The following is a 21,532-nucleotide window of genomic DNA, read 5'->3' as shown; positions in this document are numbered from 1 at the left end:
AATCATCTTCTGTGTCCTTTAATGGCAGTTGTAAGATTTCTCCTTAGAGATATTGTGTGTTTTTGCTTCTATTAATTCCTAGACTCTTTGTAGATTTCTTGCCCTTGTGAATAATTTCTTCCTCTTTTATTATATTTTCTAGTAAGTTATGGGTTGCATAGGGCAATACTATTGATTTTTGTAGGTTGCTCTTATATCTGGCAAACTTTCTGAATTCTCTTATCAGTTCTAATGGATTGGGTGTTGATTGTGATTTTTCCTAGGTAAAGGATTATACCACCTCAAATAATGACAGCTTTAAGTCTTCACTTCCAACCCTAACCACCTCTTATGTAAAACAATCTAGGACAGAGAGAGGAAATAGAAAAGCTTCCAAATTTATTTTACAAACCAGTACAGTATTCATACCCCAAACAGATAAGATAGTCTCAAATTTAAAAATGATATGTTAGCCTTATTCATAAATATACATGTAAATATTCTAAATAAATACAACCAAATATGATCACGAAGCACATTTAAAAATATGCCATAAACAATGGTGTTAATTCCTAGAAGGTAAGGAAGAGTCAATGTGATTTATTATATTAATATGTTAAAGGAGAAAATCATACAATGCTGAACATCTATTATTGATACTAACTTAAAAATGAATGCTGAGTAAAATAGATATGGATGGCTGACTTCTTAACAAGATACATTAAACTAAAAACTAACAAATCAGTCTTATCGTAAAAACACTACTAAAAGTATTTCCACTAAAATCAAGAAAAAAACAGGCTGGGCATGGTGGCTCACACCTGTAATCCCCAGCACTTTGGGAAGCCGAGGCACGTGGATCACCTGAGGTCAGCAGTTCGAGACCAACCTGGCCAATATGGTGAAACCCTGTCTCTACTAAAAATACAAAATGTAGCCAGGTATGGTGGCGCACACCTGTAATCCCAGCTACTTGTGAGGCGGAGGCAGAAGAATTGCTTGAACTCGGGTGGTGTAGTTTAAAGTGAGCCAAGACAGTGCCAATGCACTCCAGCCTGGGTGACAGAGCAAGACTCCATCTCAAAAAAAAAAACAAAGAAGAAGAAAACAAAAATGTCCACTGTCATCAGTATTATTAACTACTTTTTTGGAAGGTTTAGCCATTGCATTTAGACAATCAAAAGCAATAAAAGTACAAAAATCGGAAATAAGAAGAAAAAACTATCAATATCTGTAGATGATGCAAATGCATACATAGATAGTAGTCTCATGAGGTCGTCTGCTCCTCAACTAAAAAGAGCTCTGGAAATCCTCACTCCTTATACTGATATGATCTGAAAGTTGCTTAAGTGTTTCCAAATCAGATACCGCTACCTAAGAATCAATGCTTTGAAGGGTCAGTATTTGAAGTAACCTTTTCCATAAGACTCTGAGCCTGTCCTTCTTTGTTGAAGACACCAACCCCAGCCTGCAGCTAATAGGAGAAACTTCAATAAGCATTAGAGTAAAACAAAAACCACTCATGAATGACAGAGCTATAATTATTTTATTAATTTTCAAGTGTAAAAGGACTGATGAGAATGTATAATAAAAATAATGCAAGAATAATGCAACAAGGAAAGTTGGTTGTTTGACTGGTGGCATGCAAAACAAAGATAATAAAGCCATTCACTTGAAAAAATGTAAACAAATATCTCCTAGGGTAATGATTAAGTCTACTTTTTAAGAAATTAGTGAATGTCATATCCACTTTATAAAACTAGATGAGTATATTTTATAGAGGAAAAATTACTGAGCTACAACATATAATAATCCTTAGATTTAGCATGTAAATAGCATACCAAGAATATCAAGAAAAGAGATTCAGTAAGTCTGGAGTAAGGCTTAGACTTCTCTATTTCTATAAAACTTTGTGAGTGTATCTGTGCATTGAGAACCACTGGCCTAAAATTATTTGACTCAAGCTTTTTAAAAAATGAAAAAAGGCTGTGGCCAATTAACATTTTAAACAACAATTGAAATACACTATTGCTCAATATCATCAGGTAAAACACTGCTAAGACTCAGATAAATACAGGAAAATTCAACAGAACTACTTTATAAGACTTTTGATCGGTGTTTTCCTTAAAATTGAAACATATGCGGAAAGCAAGGCATTGATGAATACCTCATAAGACATAAAGTTTCTAAAATATTTATATTAATAGCATCTGACCTATGCAAATTTAATCTAGGGAACACAAGACGGATCTTCTGATGTGACAACTCTTCCATGCAACCCACAAAAGCTAATCATTTCCAGTATCTCTTTTTATAAAGTAAAAGAACAAATCTTTTTGATTTTCTAGGAATCCTCTGGGAAATCTCAAAAACTGTTTTAGGTATAAAAGATGTCCTGCAAGTTTTGTTCTATTTTCTTCTATATTTCAGGTCTGATTTTTGGAAGGCAAAAATCAAAAAAGCTGTCAAAGATTTGGACACTTGATTAAGATAGGTTCATAAGTGCCTGAGAAATAGTATTTGGTTTCCTATTAAAGTGACAATAAGACATTTAAAAATGAATATACAAGGTAGCATGGTTGTAAAGAATCCTACATGAAAGAAAAAACTTACTTTCATAAATAAGGGACTTTTTTTCCTCTTCCTCTTCCTCCTTCTTCTCCCCTGCACACCCCCACTCCTTGGCCTCTCCCTCCTCTTTTTTTTTCTTCTCGTTTTTCTACTTTTTCATAGATAAAAGCATAAAGTTAACATACAGAATGTACAACTATTCAGGTGAGTCACAGAATCTTTGCTTTCTAGGCAGATTAACAGAAAGTAAATAGGGCAACAAACTATCCTGGTTTCTCTAGGACCGTTTTGGTTTTAGCGCCAAAAATTTCACATCCAGGAAACCCTATGGTTCAAGGCAAATCAGGAAGGTTGGTTACCATAGAAAGAATAACCATTCACATTGTAGGAAAAGACAATCAGTAAATCAAGGAACCAAGCCCATCAAGACTGAGTGAATTTTGTAGAAGTTTTAACACATTTAGTAGCTTAAATATTAAGCTTTGACTTTGAAGTTTTAGCCTTTATTATGCTCTTTCATACTCTGGTGACACTTTTATTCTAATGCAGATATCAGGGGGTCCACAAGTTTAAAACTAATTTTATAATAGTATGAAGTGCTTATTTATGATCACGTGCTATACATTCATCATTGCCATCTTTAAATAAATGAATAAATGGATATTTTAAATATTTCCCAGTTTTGATTTTTAATATAGTAAATACAAATAGTTGTAATCACATATACAAAAGCTCTTTGAGGTCCTTAATAAGTGCGAAATAATCTGAAGAACAAAAATTCCAAGAACTGCTGCTTATGGAAAAACAAAAGCATACTCTCTTGCATTTTTCTGTCACTATTGTTCCCAGTGCGGTTGTAACCACTGATATTAATTATAACTTTTAACTGAAGTAATTAACTTCTATTTCACAGAAAAGACGAGAAAGTGGATAATTAACATCTTTCTGTCATCTCAAAGCATTTAAGCAGATTAACAAAATTCATAATACAACTTTTTGTAGTCTCATGCATCCCTGTGTAGCAAAAGTGAGCACATTTATTAACATGACTCATTGTTACAGCTTCTCTAACATACAAAAATAAGTAAATTTATTCTTAATAATATATGTGTCGGTGTTCTATCCTACTTAGAAAGTAACTAGATACCTATTGATTACAGATTAATTAATTTATTTAAGATCAATTTAAGGCTTAAGTTACCTAGAGATCTTAGAAATTATCTTCAACATGACATGCTATAAAACACAATTACTGTTGAAATAAAAAGTGTGTCAGAATAAGGATTCACTTCACTTGGACATAAATTTACATTTTTTACAATCTTAAACATTACATAAAAGTAATGTTAGCTTATTTGATCAGTTAAAAAATAATAAGAAAAACATACCCAGGTAAAATAAGCTGTTTGCTTATATTATGCTTAATAGTGATAAGTCAGAAAAGACAAAGCTGTTTTTATTAAACTCACATTGGTAAACTAGTCATTTGCCAAATATTTGCTTAATTATGTGAATTCAGATTCTTAAAAGGTTTCTGAGTTACCTTCAGGAAGAACCAATTGTAGTGCATCTTTATAGCACATTAAAGTATTAGAAATTTAATTAGCTTATGTTTTAGGGATTTTATATATGCATTTATATATTCTATTAACCAATCAGAACAAATATCCTTTAATTTAAAAGACTTTGTAATCTTATTTACTTACACCCTCCAGAAATAGGAAAATATACACATACATTGAGAGGTAAATGCCTTTCCAAATTACAGACAGAGAGCTCATAGCTTCAATTCTACAATTTTAGCCACAGGTCAAGTAACACAAGAGACACAGAAATTTAAAAACAAAAAGCAAATTTAAAAACCCTCACCAATCCAGATATCAAAGAGATATTCTCCTTCCTCGTGGCCATGCAATTTCTAATTGATTTGTTTCAAAACAGACAAACATTCAAACGAACAGAAAACAAATTAAAAAGACTAACAAACCAGATTCTCTGTCGTCTCTTACGCAACAAAGAATAGGTATCTGTCATCTATCTACACAGATCACCAAATAGCCAGATCGTAAGGCCAAACTCCCAGTAATTGCTGTCACCAATGAAGTATAACCTACTGGCTGGAAAAGAATCAAAAACAAAACACAAAATTAACTGATAGGAAAAAAATTCCTGAGAATATAGAGCTGGCAAAGTTAAAGTTCTATTGCCACTTGGGATTCACCTTAAGGAGCCAAGAAAAAATGTGTCTTGACATAAGCTGCTCATAAAGTATACTTCCGTGGGCACAAGAATAAAGATGGTATAAATCCACAAAAGCAAAGAAAGTGAAAAAAAAAAAAAAGAAACAGATAAGTGACAGGAAAACTTGGTTCTGATCAGGAGAACTTATTGTGCATCTCAGCAGGAACTCCAAAATTGTTAAAAGATATTTTTTTCCAAAGGTACAGTCAGAACTCTCATATAAATATAAAATGAATACTTGGCAAATATTTTTAATTAACTCATTAATTAATGGGGGAACCAGTTAGATGTTACAACTGATTCAAATGAGGACTTGACTTGAAGAGATTTACATTCCCTACTGGAGAAAACCTCTTTGCATTGTGGTCAGGATTTAAATAAAATACCTATAGATTGAAAATATTTATATTATGCTCAATTCCAAAAGTTAACTTGTCTTTTTACAGAAATGGGAAATAGCTTACTCAAAGGCAGCCAGAGGCAGAGAGAACCTGAATGAATGAGCTAGACAGAACACTCACTAATTTTTTTTACCCATTGAAAAATGTTCCGGAGCTATTCACAAAAGAATACAGATGGCATAAATCCACAAAATGAAATAAAGTGAAAAGAAGAAACAGCAGATAAGTGATGGGAAAACTTGGAAAAGTGGTTGGATGAGTAGTAACTGACTGAGTAGAGTAAGTAAATGGAAATGCAAGTGTCAAAAAGGATTACGACAATGAGAAGCAATCCAGTTTCCCCACGGAACCCCTGAGGGGCTCAGAAGTCAGAAGCACCAAATGTCTAGAAGGCAGGGATTAAGACTAAAAGCAGGAGAGTCAATAAAATACTTATTAAAGAAACAAAGGCCAAGCACAATGTTAACCTGTAATCCCAGCATTTTGGGAGGCCAAGGCAGGTGGATTGTTTGAGGCCAGGAGTTCGAGCCCAACCTGGCAAACATGGCAAAACCCCATATCTACTAAAAATACAAAAATTAGCCAGGCGTGGTGGTGCATGCCTGTAATCCCAGCTACTCAGGAGGCTGAGACACAAAATTCGATTGAACCTGGGAGGCAGAGGTTGCAGTGAGCTAAGATTATGCCACTGCTCTCCAGCCTAAGCACAGAGCAAGACTCTGTCTCAAAAATAAATAAATTAATTAAATAAAATTCCAGATTTTTACCTCTGTCCCATCAAAAAAATTGACTATGCCTGCCCAACTCTATCAAAAAATACAGGTTTACTTTCTAGGAAATTATTCCAGTCGACTTCTGTATTCTAAGACACCAAGCATAGCACAGCCTCCTTGAGTTGAGATGCAACCTAAACAGAAGGACTACTGTAAGAGGATGAAGGGCTCCAGGATGATATCTTAAAAAAAAAAAAAAAAAAAAAAAATTATCATTCAATGTGCTTGATTCTAGTCAAAGATGTGTATTAAGTTGAAACACATAAAATTGAAAATATTCAACTATTTTGGGCCTACAAAAACTACCAATCTACCAATTTCAAGCAAACAAAAACCTGTTAACTCCAGGAAAAACAAAGAGTTGACAGGAATGGAAATCTAATTACGGTAAATTATTCAGCTCAACTACAAATAACATTTAAATAGTCAAAATAATATAAATACTGAATGTTGACCTACCCCAAAATTAAATAATACATATAGAGAGCCAATAGAAGGCATAAGTATATATGAGGGAAAGGAAGGAGGAATTATTATAAAAGAGATAAATCTTCAACATCCATTGACAGAAGTCAACAGAAAATCTTTAAAATTGATATAATAAAGAAAAGAAATACAAGCATATTATTTAGAAGTTGGAGGTGAGTGCCAGAGAAACAGCTAAGAGAGGTGAAAACAGTTGTTTCTGGGAAGCAGGAACTCAGTGAGTATAAGTGAGATGAAGGACTTCCACTTTATTATAAGCCTTATATACTTTGACTTTTGTAATAACTGTATGCATTGTTTGGGGGAAAATAAAACTATTTTTAAAGTATAATACAGAAAGCTAAAAAGCAAACAGGAAACTGAGGGAAATACTTCTTTTTTTTTCTTTTCCTTTTTTTTTTTTAACAGCAGCACTTTTATTTCTACTTACACAATGACGTGTTGCTGGGGAATGATGTTCTCACATAACAGCAGAAAACCAAAATTCATTGTCATCTCTTTAAAGAATCCAATTGCATACCAAAAAAAAAACCTTACATAAATTAAAAGGATAAATACATTTACAGGTATAAATGCAAACTACTTCCAACTCAAGGCAAGTAACAGTCCATGGTGTTCTAGCAGGAAAACATCAGCTAAGAAAGAAAACTGGGTCCTATGGCTTAGACTTTTCCAACCCTGAGAGACTAGCAGGACAGAAACAATTGGTTCAGGAGCCCATGTGAGCCTCTAGAGAAATTCCAGAACACTCATCCTTGACACATTAATACCCTGCACAGATCAGAGACTGCTGGCCACACAGACTCACCAAGCCACAGATTTGTCTTCCACAAGCACGTTGTTACCTCAGCCATGAAGTGACCAAACCACATGTATGTACTAAGGGTTAAAATCAAAGATATGTACACGGTATTAAACAAATACCAAGGGGAACAGTTAACTTGAATACAAGGTCAAAATCAGCAACAAGTTCTACAATCCAGTGCTTATATCAGATACAAGCTTCAAGGACAATTTCTTTGTGAAGGCTATTCCAGTTTTGTGAGGCTAGCATGAGGTATATGCATTTGCCAAGGGCAAATTTATACTTCTGAATTAACCCATGCAGCAAATGCTACACATCTGCTCACAGTCCATTTAGAAGCATTTGTGGTGGACGATGGAGGGGCCCAACTCATCATACTCCTGCTTGCTAATCCACATCTGCTGGAAGGTGGACAGTGAGGCCAGGGTGGAGCCACCAATCCACACCGAGTACTTGCACTCTGGGGGCATGATGATCTTGATCTTCATGAAGCTGGGTGCCAGGGCGGTGCTCTCCTTCTGCATCCTGTCGGCAATGCCCAGATACATGGTGGTGCCACTAGACAGCACCGTTTTGGCATACAGTTCTTTGCAGATGTCCACTTCACACTTCACGATGGAGTTGAAGGTGGTCTCTTAGACGCCGCAAGAGTCCATGCCCCGGAAGGCTGAAACAGTGCCTCTGGATACCAGAACCACTCGTTGCCGATGGTGATGACCTGGCCATCAGGCACCTCGTAGCTCTTCTCCAGAGAGGAGGAGGATGCGCAGGTGGCCATCTTGTGCTCGAAGTCCAGGGCAACGTTGCACAGCTTCTACCTGATGTCACACACGATCTCCTGCTCAGCCATAGTGGTGAAATGGTAGCTGCACTCGGTGAGGATCTTCATGAAGTAGTCAGTCAGGTCCCAGCCAGCCAGGTCCAGATGCAGGATGGCATGGGGGAGGGCATAGCCCTCATAGATGGGTACCGTGTGGGCGACCCCTTCTCTAGAATCCATGGCAATGCCAGTGGTGCGCCCAGAGGTGGAGAGGGACAGCACAGCTTGGATGGCCATGTACATGGCCAGGGTGTTGAAGACCTCAAACACGATCTGAGTCATCTCTCTGTTGGTCTTGGGGTTCAGGGGGGCCTTGGTCAGCAGCAGAAGGTACTCCTCTGGGTTCACATGCAGCTTGTTGTAGAAGGTGTGGTGCCAGATCTTCTCCATGTCATCCCACCTCATTGATGATGATGTCATGCTTGGTGGGGTGCTTCAGGGTCAGGATGCTGTGCTTGGTCTGGGCCTCATCGCCCACACAGGAATCCTTCTGGCTCATGCCCACCATGACACCATGGTGCCAGGGGCACCCAACAATGGAGGGGAACATGGCTCGGGAAGCGTCGCCCCAGCAAAGCCAGCTTTGTACATGCTGGAGCCAATGTCAATGAAAAGCATGGCGATTTCTTCTTCCATTGTGACCGGCAGAGGAGGGGGGTGGTAGAGTGGTTGGAGAACAGAGTGCATGGGCTGGTGGCAGTGACTGAGACCCTGAGGGAAATATTTCTAACAGTTATACAATAAGATGAATTTCCTTAATTGTATTAGTCCGTTCTCACATTGCGATATAAAGAACTACCTGAGACTGGACAATTTATAAATAAAAGAGGTTTAATTGGCTCACAGTTTACAGGCTGTACAGGAAGCATGGCTGGGGAGGCCTCAGGAGACTTAGAATCATGGCAGAAGGCAAAGGGGAAGCAGGCACATCTTACATGGCCAGAGAAGGAGGAAGAGAGCAAAGTGGGAGATGCTACACTTTTAAACAACCAAATCTCATGAGAACTCATTCACTATCATGAGAACAGCAAGGGGGAAATCTGCCCCTATGATCCAATCACCTCCCACCAGACCCCTCCTCCAACATTGGGGATTACAATTCGACATGAGATTTGAGTGGGGACACAAACCTAAATCATATCATTAATATATAACAAGTTTTAAAAATCAATTTAAAAGAGGCTAAAACAACCCAATTTAAAATGAACAAAGGACAAGAAACGGCAGCTCACAAAAAAAGAAAAATGGTTCATAAATATTTGGAAATATTCTTAATTGTACTTATAATCAAAGAAATTCACATTAAAACAACAAAGCACATTTTTACAAACCTATCTGTTTGGCAGACAGATTTAAATCATATTGATAATCTCAGGGTTGCCAAGTATGTGACAAAATAAGAACTCTCATTCACTGGAACAACCCACATGAAAACCACTTTGACATTTTCTATAATGTGCACAAAAATATATGTTCAAGATATAACAGAATAGCACTGTTGGTAATTATAAGTAATAGAAAGCAACCCAAATAACCTGTGCCTATGAATTGGATGGCTAAATTAATCATGGTACCTTCAAGCACTGGGATACTATGCAGCAGTCAGAATGAAGAAGCTTTCTCTGTACTGATATGGAAAGTTTGCCAAGATACATCAAGTAGAACAGGATTGGAGGAGGTGGCCCAAGACAGTTGAACAGAACCCTCCATTGATTGTCCCTACTGCAGGAACACCAAAATTGAACAACTATCCACACAAGAAAGCACCTTCATAAAAACCAAAAATCAGGTGAGTGATCACAGTACTTAGTTTCAACATCCTACGAAGGAAAGAGGCACTGAAGAGGGTAGAAAAGATGGTCTTGAGTTGTCTACACCACTCATCCACCATTCTCCAGCAGTACCTTGTGGTGCTGAGAGAGTCCGTGTGTTTGGAGGAGGAAGAGTGAAGTGATTGTGAAACTTTGCATTAGAACTCAGTGCTGCCCTGTCACAGCCAAAAGCAACACAGGAGAGAATTCAGCAGGTTCCCACGGAAGAGCATTTAGACCAGCCCAAGCCAGAAGGAAATAATCCATTCCAGCAGTTGGAAACTAAGTTCCAGCTATCCCCACCACTGTAGGCTAAAGTGCTCTGGAATCCTAAATAAACTTAAAAGGCAGTCTCAGACATAAGGACTACCATTCCTGGGCAAGTCTTGATGCTGGGCTAGGCTTGGAGCCGGTGGACTTGTAGTGCATGCAACCCAGTGAGACACCAGCTGGGGCAGCCAAGGGAGTGTTTGCATGGCCCCTCCCCCAACTCCAGGCAGCACAGCTTGCAGCTCCAACAGAAACTCCTTTTGCTTAAGGGCAGAAGAGGGGAGAGTAAAGATGACATTTCTCTTGCAAATTGGATACCTGCTCAGCTGCAGTCTAATAGGGTAGGTACCAGGGCAGAGTTCTGAACTCTCCATTCTAGGACCTAGTTTCCAGGCAACATTTCTAGACCCATCTTGGGCCAGAAAGTAACCTCCTCCCCTGAAGGGAAGGACCCAGAATTCATTACCTGGTGAATAAAGAGCCCTTGGTCCTTGAATAAACATTAGCAGCAGCCAGGCAGTAGTTGCCACAAGCTTTGCATGAGACCCAGTACCATGTTGGCTTCAGGTGTGACCCAGCACATTCTCAGCTGTGGTGGCCACAGGAAGGTAATCCTGCTTGAGGAAAAAAGAGGGAAGAGTAAAAAGAAGTTTGTCTTACAACTTGGATACCAGCTCAGCCACAGTAAAATAAAGCACCAAGTAGATTTCTAAAGTTCCCAATTCCAGACCCTACTAGCTCCTGCTAGTAGGCATTTGCAGACCTACCCTGGGTCAGAAGGGAACCCACCACCTCCTGGTGACTAAAGAGCTCTTGGACCTTGAATAAACATCAGGTAGCCAGGCAACAGTCACAACAGGCCTTAGACAAGACCCAGTACTATGCTGGCTTCAGTAATGACCCAACACAGGTGCAGTGGTGGTGGTCTTTGGAGTGCTTGTGTCACTCCTCCCCAGCTCCAGGCAGCTCAGCAGAGAGAGAGAAAGAGAGACTTCATTTGTTTGTTTGTTTGAGGGAGAGTGAGGGAAGAAAACAAGAGGCTCTGTCTGGTAATCCAAAAAATTCTCTCAGATCTTACTTAAGGCCACCAAGGCAGTATTTCTACCAGTCTGTAAGAGTCACAGCATTACTGAACTTAGCATGCCTCCTAATGCAGTTATGGCTGCAGTGACCAAAGACTTAGATCACAATACTCAATTCTCTTTGAATGCTTGGGAAACTTTATCAAGAAGGACAGGTGCAAACAAGCCCAGACTTTGAAGATTAGAATAAATACCTAACTCTTCAATGCCCAGACATTGATAAACATCCGCAAATATCAAGACCATCCCGGAAAATATGATCTCACCAAATAAACTGAATAAGGCACCAGTGACCAATTTCAGAGTGACAGAGAAAAGTGACCTTTCAGACAGAGAATTCGAAACAGCTGTTTTGAAAAAGCTAAGCAAAATTCAATATAACATAAAGAATTGAAAATCCTATCAGATAAACTTAATAAGAGAATGAAATAATTTTTTAAAAGTCAAGCAGAGATTCTAAAGCTGAAATATTCAACTGACAAATTGAAGAATGCCTCAGAGTCTCTCAACAGCAGAATTAATCAGGCAGAAGAAAGAATTAGTGTGCTTGAAGACAGGCTATTTGAAAATACAGAGGCAAGGGAGACAAAAGAAAAAAAGAATAAAAAGAATAAAGTACACCTACAAGATCTATAAAATAGTGCCCAAATGGCAAATCTAAGAGTAATTGGCCTTAAAGAGGAGGTAGAGAGAGAGGAATAATGGTAGAAAATTTATTCAATAAGATAATAATGAAAACTTTCCAAACCTGGAGAAAGATGTCAATATTCAAATACAAGAAAGTTATAGGATGCCAAGCAGATTTAACCCAAATAAGACTACATCAAGACATTTAATAATCAAACTCCCAAAGATGAAGGATAAAGAGGGGATCCTAAAAGCAGCTAGAGAAAAGAAACAAATACCATACAATGGCGCTCTGGTACACCTGGCAGTACACTTTTCAGTGGAAAGTTTATAGGCTAGGAGAGAGTGTCATCATAAATTTACAGAGCTGGGAGAGGAGCCAAGATGGCCGAATAGGAACAGCTCCGGTCTACAGCTCCCAGCGCGAGCGACGCAGAAGACGGGTGATTTCTGCATTTCCATCTGAGGTACCGTGTTCATCTCACTAGGGAGTGCCAGACAGTGGGCGCAGGTCAGTGGGTGAGCGCACCGTGCACCAGCCGAAGCAGGGGCGAGGCATTGCCTCACTCGGGAAGCGCAAGGGGTCAGGGAGTTCCCCTTCCAGGGGTGATAGACGGCACCTGGAAAATCGGGCCACTCCCACCCGAATACTGTGCTTTTCCGACGGGCTTAGGAAACGGTGCCCCAGGAGAGTATAGCCCGCACCTGGCTCAGAGGGTCCTACGCCCACGGAGTCTCGCTGATTGCTAGCACAGCAGTCTGAGATCAAACAGCAAGTCGGCAGCGAGGCTGGGGGAGGGGCGCCCGCCATTGCCCAGGCTCGCTTAGGTAAACAAAGCAGCCTGGAAGCTTGAACTGGGTGGAGCCCACCACAGCTCAAGGAGGCCTGCCTGCCTCTGTAGGCTCCACCTCTGGGGGCAGGACACAGACAAACAAAAAGAGAGCAGTAACCTCTGCAGACTTAAATGTCCCTGTCTGACAGCTGTGAGGAGAGCAGTGGTTCTCCCAGCACGCAGCTGGAGATCTGAGAACGGGCTGACTGCCTCCTCAAGTGGGTCCCTGACCCCTGACCCCCGAGCAGCCTAACTGGGAGGCACCCCCCAGCAGGGGCAGACTGACACCTCACACGGCCGGCCAGGTACTCCAACAGACCTGCAGCTGAGGGTTCTGTCTGTTAGAAGGAAAACTAACAGAAAGGACATCCACACCAAAAACCCATCTGTACATCACCATCATCAAAGACCAAAAGTAGATAAAACCACAAAGATGGGGAAAAAACAGAGCAGAAAAACTGGAAACTCTAAAAACCAGAGTACCTCTCCTCCTCCAAAGGAACGCAGTTACTCACCAGCAACGGAACAAAGCTGGACGGAGAATGACTTTGACGAGCTGAGAGAAGAAGGCTTCAGACGATCAAATTACTCTGAGCTACGGGAGGATATTCAAACCAAAGGCAAAGAAGTTGAAAACTTTGAAAAAAATTTAGAAGAATGTATAACTAGAATAACCAATACAGAGAAGTGCTTAAAGGAGCTGATGGAGCTCAAAACCAAGGCTCGAGAACTACGTGAAGAATGCAGAAGCCTCAGGAGCCGATGCGATCAAATGGAAGAAAGGGTATCAGCCCTGGAAGATGAAATGAATGAAATGAAGCAAGAAGGGAAGTTTAGAGAAAAAAGAATAAAAAGAAACGAGCAAAGCCTCCAAGAAATGTGGGACTATGTGAAAAGACCAAATCTACGTCTGATTGGTGTACCTGAAAGTGACGGGGAGAATGGAAACAAGTTGGAAAACACTCTGCAGGATATTATCCAGGAGAACTTCCCCAATCTAGCAAGGCAGGCCAACATTCAGATTCAGGAAATACAGAGAACGCCACAAAGATACTCCTCGAGAAGAGCAACTCCAAGACACATAATTGTCAGATTCACCAAAGTTGAAATGAAGGAAAAAATGTTAAGGGCAGCCAGAGAGAAAGGTCGGGTTACCATCAAAGGGAAGCCCATCAGACTAACAGCGGATCTCTCGGCAGAAACCCTACAAGCCAGAAGAGAGTGGGGGCCAATATTCAACATTCTTAAAGAAAAGAATTTTCAACCCAGAATTTCATATCCTGCCAAACTAAGCTTCATAAGTGAAGGAGAAATAAAATACTTTACAGACAAGCAAATGCTGAGAGATTTTGTCACCACCAGGCCTGCCCTAAAAGAGCTCCTGAAGGAAGTGCTAAACATGGAAAGGCACAACCGGTACCAGCCACTGCAAAATCATACCGAAATGTAAAGAACATCGAGACTAGGAAGAGACTGCATCAACTAACGAGCAAAATATCCAGCTAACATCATAATGACAGGATCAAATTCACACATAACAATATTAACTTTAAATGTAAATGGACTAAATGCTCCAATTAAAAGACACAGACTGGCAAACTGGATAAAGACTCAAGACCCATCAGTGTGCTGTATTCAGGAAACCCATCTCACGTGCAGAGACACACATAGGCTCAAAATAAAAGGATGGAGGAAGATCTACCAAGCAAATGGAAAACAAAAAAATGCAGGGGTTGCAATCCTAGTCTCTGATAAAACAGACTTTAAACCAACAAAGATCAAAAGAGACAAAGAAGGCCATTACATAATGGTAAAGGGATTAATTCAACAAGAAGAGCTAACTATCCTAAATATATATGCACCCAATACAGGAGCACCCAGATTCATAAAGCAAGTCCTTACTGACCTACAAAGAGACTTAGACTCCCACACATTAATAATGGGAGACTTTAACACCCCACTGTCAACATTAGACAGATCAACGAGACAGAAAGTCAACAAGGATACCCAGGAATTGAACTCAGCTCTGCACCAAGTGGACCTAATAGACATCTACAGAACTCTCCACCCCAAATCAACAGAATATACATTTTTTTCAGCACCACACCACACCTATTCCAAAATTGACCATATACTTGGAAGTAAAGCTCTCCTCAATAAATGTAAAAGAACAGAAATTGTAACAAACTGTCTCTCAGATCACAGTGCAATCAAGCTAGAACTCAGGATTAAGAATCTCACTCAAAACCGCTCAACTACGTGGAAACTGAACAACCTGCTCCTGAATGACTACTGGGTACATAACGAAATGAAGGCAGAAATAAAGATGTTCTTTGAAACCAACGAGAACCAAGACACAACATACCAGAATCTCTGGGATGCATTCAAAGCAGTGTGTAGAGGGAAATTTATAGCACTAAATGCCCACAAGAGAAAGCAGGAAAGATCCAAAATTGACACCCTAACATCACAATTAAAAGAACTAGAAAAGCAAGAGCAAACACATTCAAAAGCTAGCAGAAGGCAAGAAATAACTAAAATCAGAGCAGAACTGAAGGAAATAGAGACACAAAAAACCCTTCAAAAAATCAATGAATCCAGGAGCTGGTTTTTTGAAAGGATCCACAAAATTGATAGACCGCTAGCAAGATTAATAAAGAAAAAAAGAGAGAAGAATCAAATAGATGCAATAAAAAATGATAAAGGGGATATCACCACCGATCCCACAGAAATACAAACTACCATCAGAGAATATTACAAACACCTCTATGCAAATAAACTAGAAAGTCTAGAAGAAATGGATAAATTCCTCAACACATACACCCTCCCAAGACTAAACCAGGAAGAAGTTGAATCTCTGAATAGACCAATAACAGGAGCTGAAATTCTGGCAATAATCAATAGCTTACCAACCAAAAAAAGTCCAGGTCCAGATGGATTCACAGCCGAATTCTACCAGAGGTACAAGGAGGAGCTGTTACCATTCCTTCTGAAACTATTCCAATCAATAGAAAAAGAGGGAATCCTTCCTAACTCATTTTATGAGGCCAGCATCATCCTGATACCAAAGCCTGGCAGAGACACAACAAAAAAAGAGAATTTTAGACCAATATCCTTGATGAACATTGATGCAAAAATCCTCAATAAAATACTGGCAAACAGAATCCAGCAGCACATCAAAAAGCTTATCCACCATGATCAAGTGGGCTTCATCCCTGGGATGCAAGGCTGGTTCAATATATGCAGATCAATAAATGTAATCCAGCATATAAACAGAACGAAAGACAAAAACCACATGATTATCTCAATAGATGCAGAAAAGGCCTTTGACAAAATTCAACAACTCTTCATGCTAAAAACTCTCAATAAATTAGGAATTGATGGGACATATCTCAAAATAATAAGAGCTATTTATGACAAACCCACAGCCAATATCATACTGAATGGGCAAAAACTGGAAGCATTCCCTTTGAAAACTGGCACAAGACAGGGATGCCCTCTCTCACCACTTCTATTCAACATAGTGTTGGAAGTTCTGGCCAGGGCAATTAGGCAGGAGAAGGAAATCAAGGGTATTCAATTAGGAAAAGAGGAAGTCAAATTGTCCCTGTTTGCAGATGACATGATAGTATATCTAGAAAACTCCATTGTCTCAGCCCAAAATCTCCTTAAGCTGATAAGCAACTTCAGCAAAGTCTCAGGATACAAAATCAATGTGCAAAAATCACAAGCATTCTTATACATCAATAACAGACAAACAGAGAGCCAAATCATGAGTGAACTCCCATTCACAATTGCTTCAAAGAGAATAAAATACCTAGGAATCCAACTTACAAGGGATGTGAAAGACCTCTTCAAGGAGAACTACAAACCACTGCTCAAGGAAATAAAAGAGGATACAAACAAATGGAAGAACATTCCATGCTCATGGGTAGGAAGAATCAATATCATGAAAATGGCCATCCTTCCCAAGGTAATTTACAGATTCAATGCCATCCCCATCAAGCTACCAATGACTTTCTTCACAGAATTGGAAAAAACTACTTTAAAGTTCATATGGAACCAAAAAAGAGCCTGCATCGCCAAGTCAATCCTAAGCCAAAAGAAAAAAGCTGGAGGCATCACACTACCTGACTTCAAACTATACTACAAGGCTACAGTAACCAAAACAGCATGGTACTGGTACCAAAACAGATATATAGATCAATGGAACAGAACAGAGCCGTCAGAAATAATGCCACATATGTACAAGTATCTGATCTTTGACAAACCTGACAAAAACAAGCAATGGGGAAAGGATTCCCTATTTAATAAATGGTGCTGGGAAAACTGGCTAGCCATATGTAGAAAGCTGAAACTGGATCCCTTCCTTACACCTTATACAAAAATCAATTCAAGATGGATTAAAGACTTAAATGTTAGACCTAAAACCATAAAAACCCTAGAAGAAAACCTAGGCATTACCATTCAGGACATAGGCATGGGCAAGGACTTCATGTCTAAAACACCAAAAGCAATGGCAACAAAAGCCAAAATTGACAAATGGGATCTAATTAAACTCAAGAGCTTCTGCACAGCAAAAGAAACTACCATCAGAGTGAACAGGCAACCTACAAAATGGGAGAAAATTTTCGCAACCTACTCATCTGACAAAGGGCTAATATCCAGAATCTACAATGAACTCCAACAAATTTACAAGAAAAAAACAAACAACCCCATCAAAAAGTGGGCGAAGGACACGAACAGACACTTCTCAAAAGAAGACATTTATGCAGCCAAAAAACACATGAAAAAATGCTCACCATCACTGGCCATCAGAGAAATGCAAATCAAAACCACAATGAGATACCATCTCACACCAGTTAGAATGGCAATCATTAAAAAGTCAGGAAACAACAGGTGCTGGAGAGGATGTGGAGAAATAGGAACACTTTTACACTGTTGGTGGGACTGTAAACTAGTTCAACCCTTGTGGAAGTCAGTGTGGCGATTCCTCAGGGATCTAGAACTACAAATTCCATTCGACCCAGCCATCCCATTACTGGGTATATACCCAAAGGACTATAAATCATGCTGCTATAAAGACACATGCACACGTATGTTTATTGCGGCATTATTCACAATAGCAAAGACTTGGAACCAACCCAAATGTCCAACAATGATAGACTGGATTAAGAAAATGTGGCACATATACACCATGGAATACTATGCAGCCATAAAAAATGATGAGTTCACGTCCTTTGTAGGGACATGGATGAAATTGGAAATCATCATTCTCAGTAAACTATCGCAAGAACAAAAAACCAAACACCGCATATTCTCACTTATAGGTGGGAATTGAACAATGAGAACACATGGACACAGGAAGGGGAACATCACACTCTGGGGACTGTTGTGGGGTGGGGGGAGGGGGGAGGGATAGCATTGGGAGATATACCTAATGCTAGATGACGAGTTGGTGGGTGCAGCGCACCAGCATGGCACATGTATACATATGTAACTTACCTGCACATTGCGCACATGTACCATAAAACCTAAAGTATAATAATAATAATAATAAAAGAAAAAAAAATTTACAGAGCTGAAAAAAACGCTTTTATTTTAAAGTAGTATATCCAACAAAAATATTCTTCAAACAAGAAAGAGACATAAAGACTTTCCCAGATGAACAAAAGCTGAGGGGTTTTATTAACATCAGATTTGATGTTAAAAAAAATACCAAAAAGAGTTCTCCAATCTGAGATAAAATGACATTAACAAGCAATAAGAAATCATCTGAAGGTACAAAACTCACTGGTAATAGTAAATACATAGACAACTATAAGATATCATAACACTGTAATCATGGTGTGTAAAGTACTCATATCTTAAGTAGAAAGGCAAAAAGATGAACCAATCAAAAATAATAACTACAACAACTTTTTAATACATAGTGTACTTAGACATAAATAGAAACAACAAAAAGTTAAAAGGCAGGGGTAATGAAGTTAAGCATTTTTATTAGTTTTTTGTTTGCTTGTTTTTACAATCAAGAGTTGTCATCAGTTTAAAATGATGGGTTATAAGACGTTATTTGCAAGCTTCATCGTAGCCTCAAATCAAAAACCTACAACAGATACACAAGAAATAAAAAGCAAGAAATAAAAACACATGACCATACAAAATTACTTTCACAAAAAGGAAGACAGGAAGGAAGGAAGAAAGAAGACTACAAAACAACCAGAAAACAAATAACAAAATGACAGGAGTAAGTCTTTACTTATCAATAATAACACTGAATGCAAATGGACTAAACTCTTCGATCAAAAGACAGACTGGCTGAATAGATTAAAAAACAAGATTTTATGATCTGTTTCCTGCAATAAACACACTTCATCTATAAAGACACAGATAGACTGAAAATAAAGGGATGGAAAAAGATATTCCATGGAAATGAAAACCAAAAAAGCAGGAGTAGCTATATTTATATCCGACAGGATAGATCTCAAGACAAAAACTATAAAAAGAGACAAAGAAGGTTATTATATAATGATAAAGAGGTCAATTCGGCAAGAAGATATAACAATTTTAAATATGTATGCACCCAACATTGGAGCACCTAGATATATAAAGCAAATATTATTAGAGCTTAAGAGAAATACATTCCAATACAATAATAGCTGGAGACTTCAACACCCTACCTTCAGCATTGGACAGATCATTCAGACAGAAAAAATCAACAAAGAAGCATCAGACTTAACCTGTACTATACACCAAATGGATCTAATAGATATTTATAGAACATTTCATACAATGGCTGCAGAATACACATTCTTCTCCTCAGCACATGGAGTGTTCTCAAGGACTGATCATACGTTAGGTCACAAAACAAGTATTTAAAAACTCAAAAAATTGAAATCATATCAAGTATCTTCTCTCACCACAAGGGAATAAAACTAGAAATCAATAGCAAGAGAAACTCTGGAAATTCTACAAACACATGGAAATTAAAGAATATGCTCCTAAATGACCAGTGGAACAATGAAGAAATTAAAAGAGGAATAAAAAAATCTTGAAACAAATGAAAATGGAAACACAGTACAGCAAAACCTATGGGATACAGCAAAAGCAGTACTAAGAGGAAAACTTATAGTAATAAGCACCTATATCAAAAAAGTAGGAAAAACTTAAACAACAAATGATGCATTTTAAAGAACTACAAAAGCAAGAGCAAATCAAACCTAAAATTAGTAGAAGAAGAGAAATAATAAAGATCAGAGCAGAAATAAACGAATGAGAAGGTCCTAGCCAGAGCAATCAGGCAAGAGAATGAAATAAAAGGCATCCAAATTGGAATAGGAAGTCAAGCTATCTCTGCTTGCCAATGATATAATCATATACCTGGAAAACCTAAAGACTCCTCCAAAAGACTCCTAGATTTGATGAACAAATTCAGTAAAGTCTCAGATTGCAAAATCAATGTATACAAATAAGTAGCACTGCTATACACCAACAACAACCAAACTGAAAATCAAATCAAGAACTCAATCTCATTTATAATAGCTGCAAAAATTAAAATAAAATACCTAAGAATATACTTAACTAAGTAGGTGAGAGATCTCTACAAGCAGAATTACAAAACTGCTGAGAGAAATAATAGATACGATACAAACAAATGGAAACACATCATCCCATGCTCACGAATTGGAAGAATCAATATCATGAAAATGACCATACTACCCAAAGCAATCTACAGATTCAATGCAATTCCTATCAAAATACTAATATTATTTTTCACAGAATTAGAAAAAAAAATCCTAAAATTCATATGGAACGAAATAAGAGCCCAAATAATTAAAGCAATCCTAAGGAAAAAGATCAAATAGGGACCATCACATTACCTAAGTTCAAATTATACTACAAGATTATAGTAATCGAACAGCATGGTTCTGATATAAAAATAGATAATTTAGACCAATGAAACAGAATAGAGAACCCAGAAATAAAACCTAGTATTTACAACCAACTGATATTCAACAAAGCATACAAAAACATAAACTGAGGAAAAGACACCCTATTCAATAAATGGTGCTGGGAACACTGGATAGCCACATGTAGGAGAATGAAAGTGGATGCCTATCTCTCACTACATACAAAAATCAAATCAAGATGGATCAAAGACTTAAATAAAATACCTGAAACCATAAACATTCTAGAAGAAAACTTAGAGAAAACTCTTCTGGACATTAGCCTAGGTAAAGAATTTATTACTAAGACTGCAAAAGTAAATAAAACAAAAACAAATAAATGAGACCTGATTAAACTAAAAAGCTTCTGCACAGCAAAATAAATAATTATCAGAGTAAACAGACAACCCACAGAATGGGAGAAAATATTTGCAAGCTATGCATCCAGAAAGGAATATCCATAATCTACAAGGAAGTCTAACAAAGCAGCAAGAAAAAAAAAAAAAGTAATCCCATCAAAAATGGGCAAATGACAAGACATTTCTCAAAAGAAGATACACAAATAGCCAACAAACATATGAAAAAATGCTCAACATCATTAGTCATCAGGGGAATGCAAATTAAAACCACAATGGTATATCACCTTACTCCAGCCAAAATGGCCATTATTAAAAAGTCAAAAAAAGCAATAGATGTTGGAATGGAGGTGGTGAAAAGGGAATGTTTATGCACTGCTGGTGGGAATGTAAGTTAGTACAACCTCTATGGAAAAAAGTACGGAGATTTCTTAAAGAACTAAAAGTAATCCATTAATAGATCCAGCAGTCCCACTACTGGGTATTTTCCCAAAGTAAAAGAAGTCATCATATCCAAAAGATACCTATACA

The 21,532-nt window shown here is 38.2% G+C and overlaps 1 pseudogene; it reads right to left on the bottom strand.

The window, feature by feature from the left end:
• Positions 1-7,586: 7,586 nt before the first annotated feature.
• Positions 7,587-8,670, bottom strand: LOC129032497 (actin, cytoplasmic 2-like; annotated as a pseudogene).
• Positions 8,671-21,532: the final 12,862 nt, after the last annotated feature.

This window comes from Pongo pygmaeus, chromosome 2 (genome assembly GCF_028885625.2).
Source record: "Pongo pygmaeus isolate AG05252 chromosome 2, NHGRI_mPonPyg2-v2.0_pri, whole genome shotgun sequence".
NCBI lineage: Eukaryota > Metazoa > Chordata > Mammalia > Primates > Hominidae > Pongo > Pongo pygmaeus.
The sequence above is the reverse complement of the archived record's forward strand: the minus strand, read 5'-3'. Positions and strand labels throughout refer to the sequence as shown.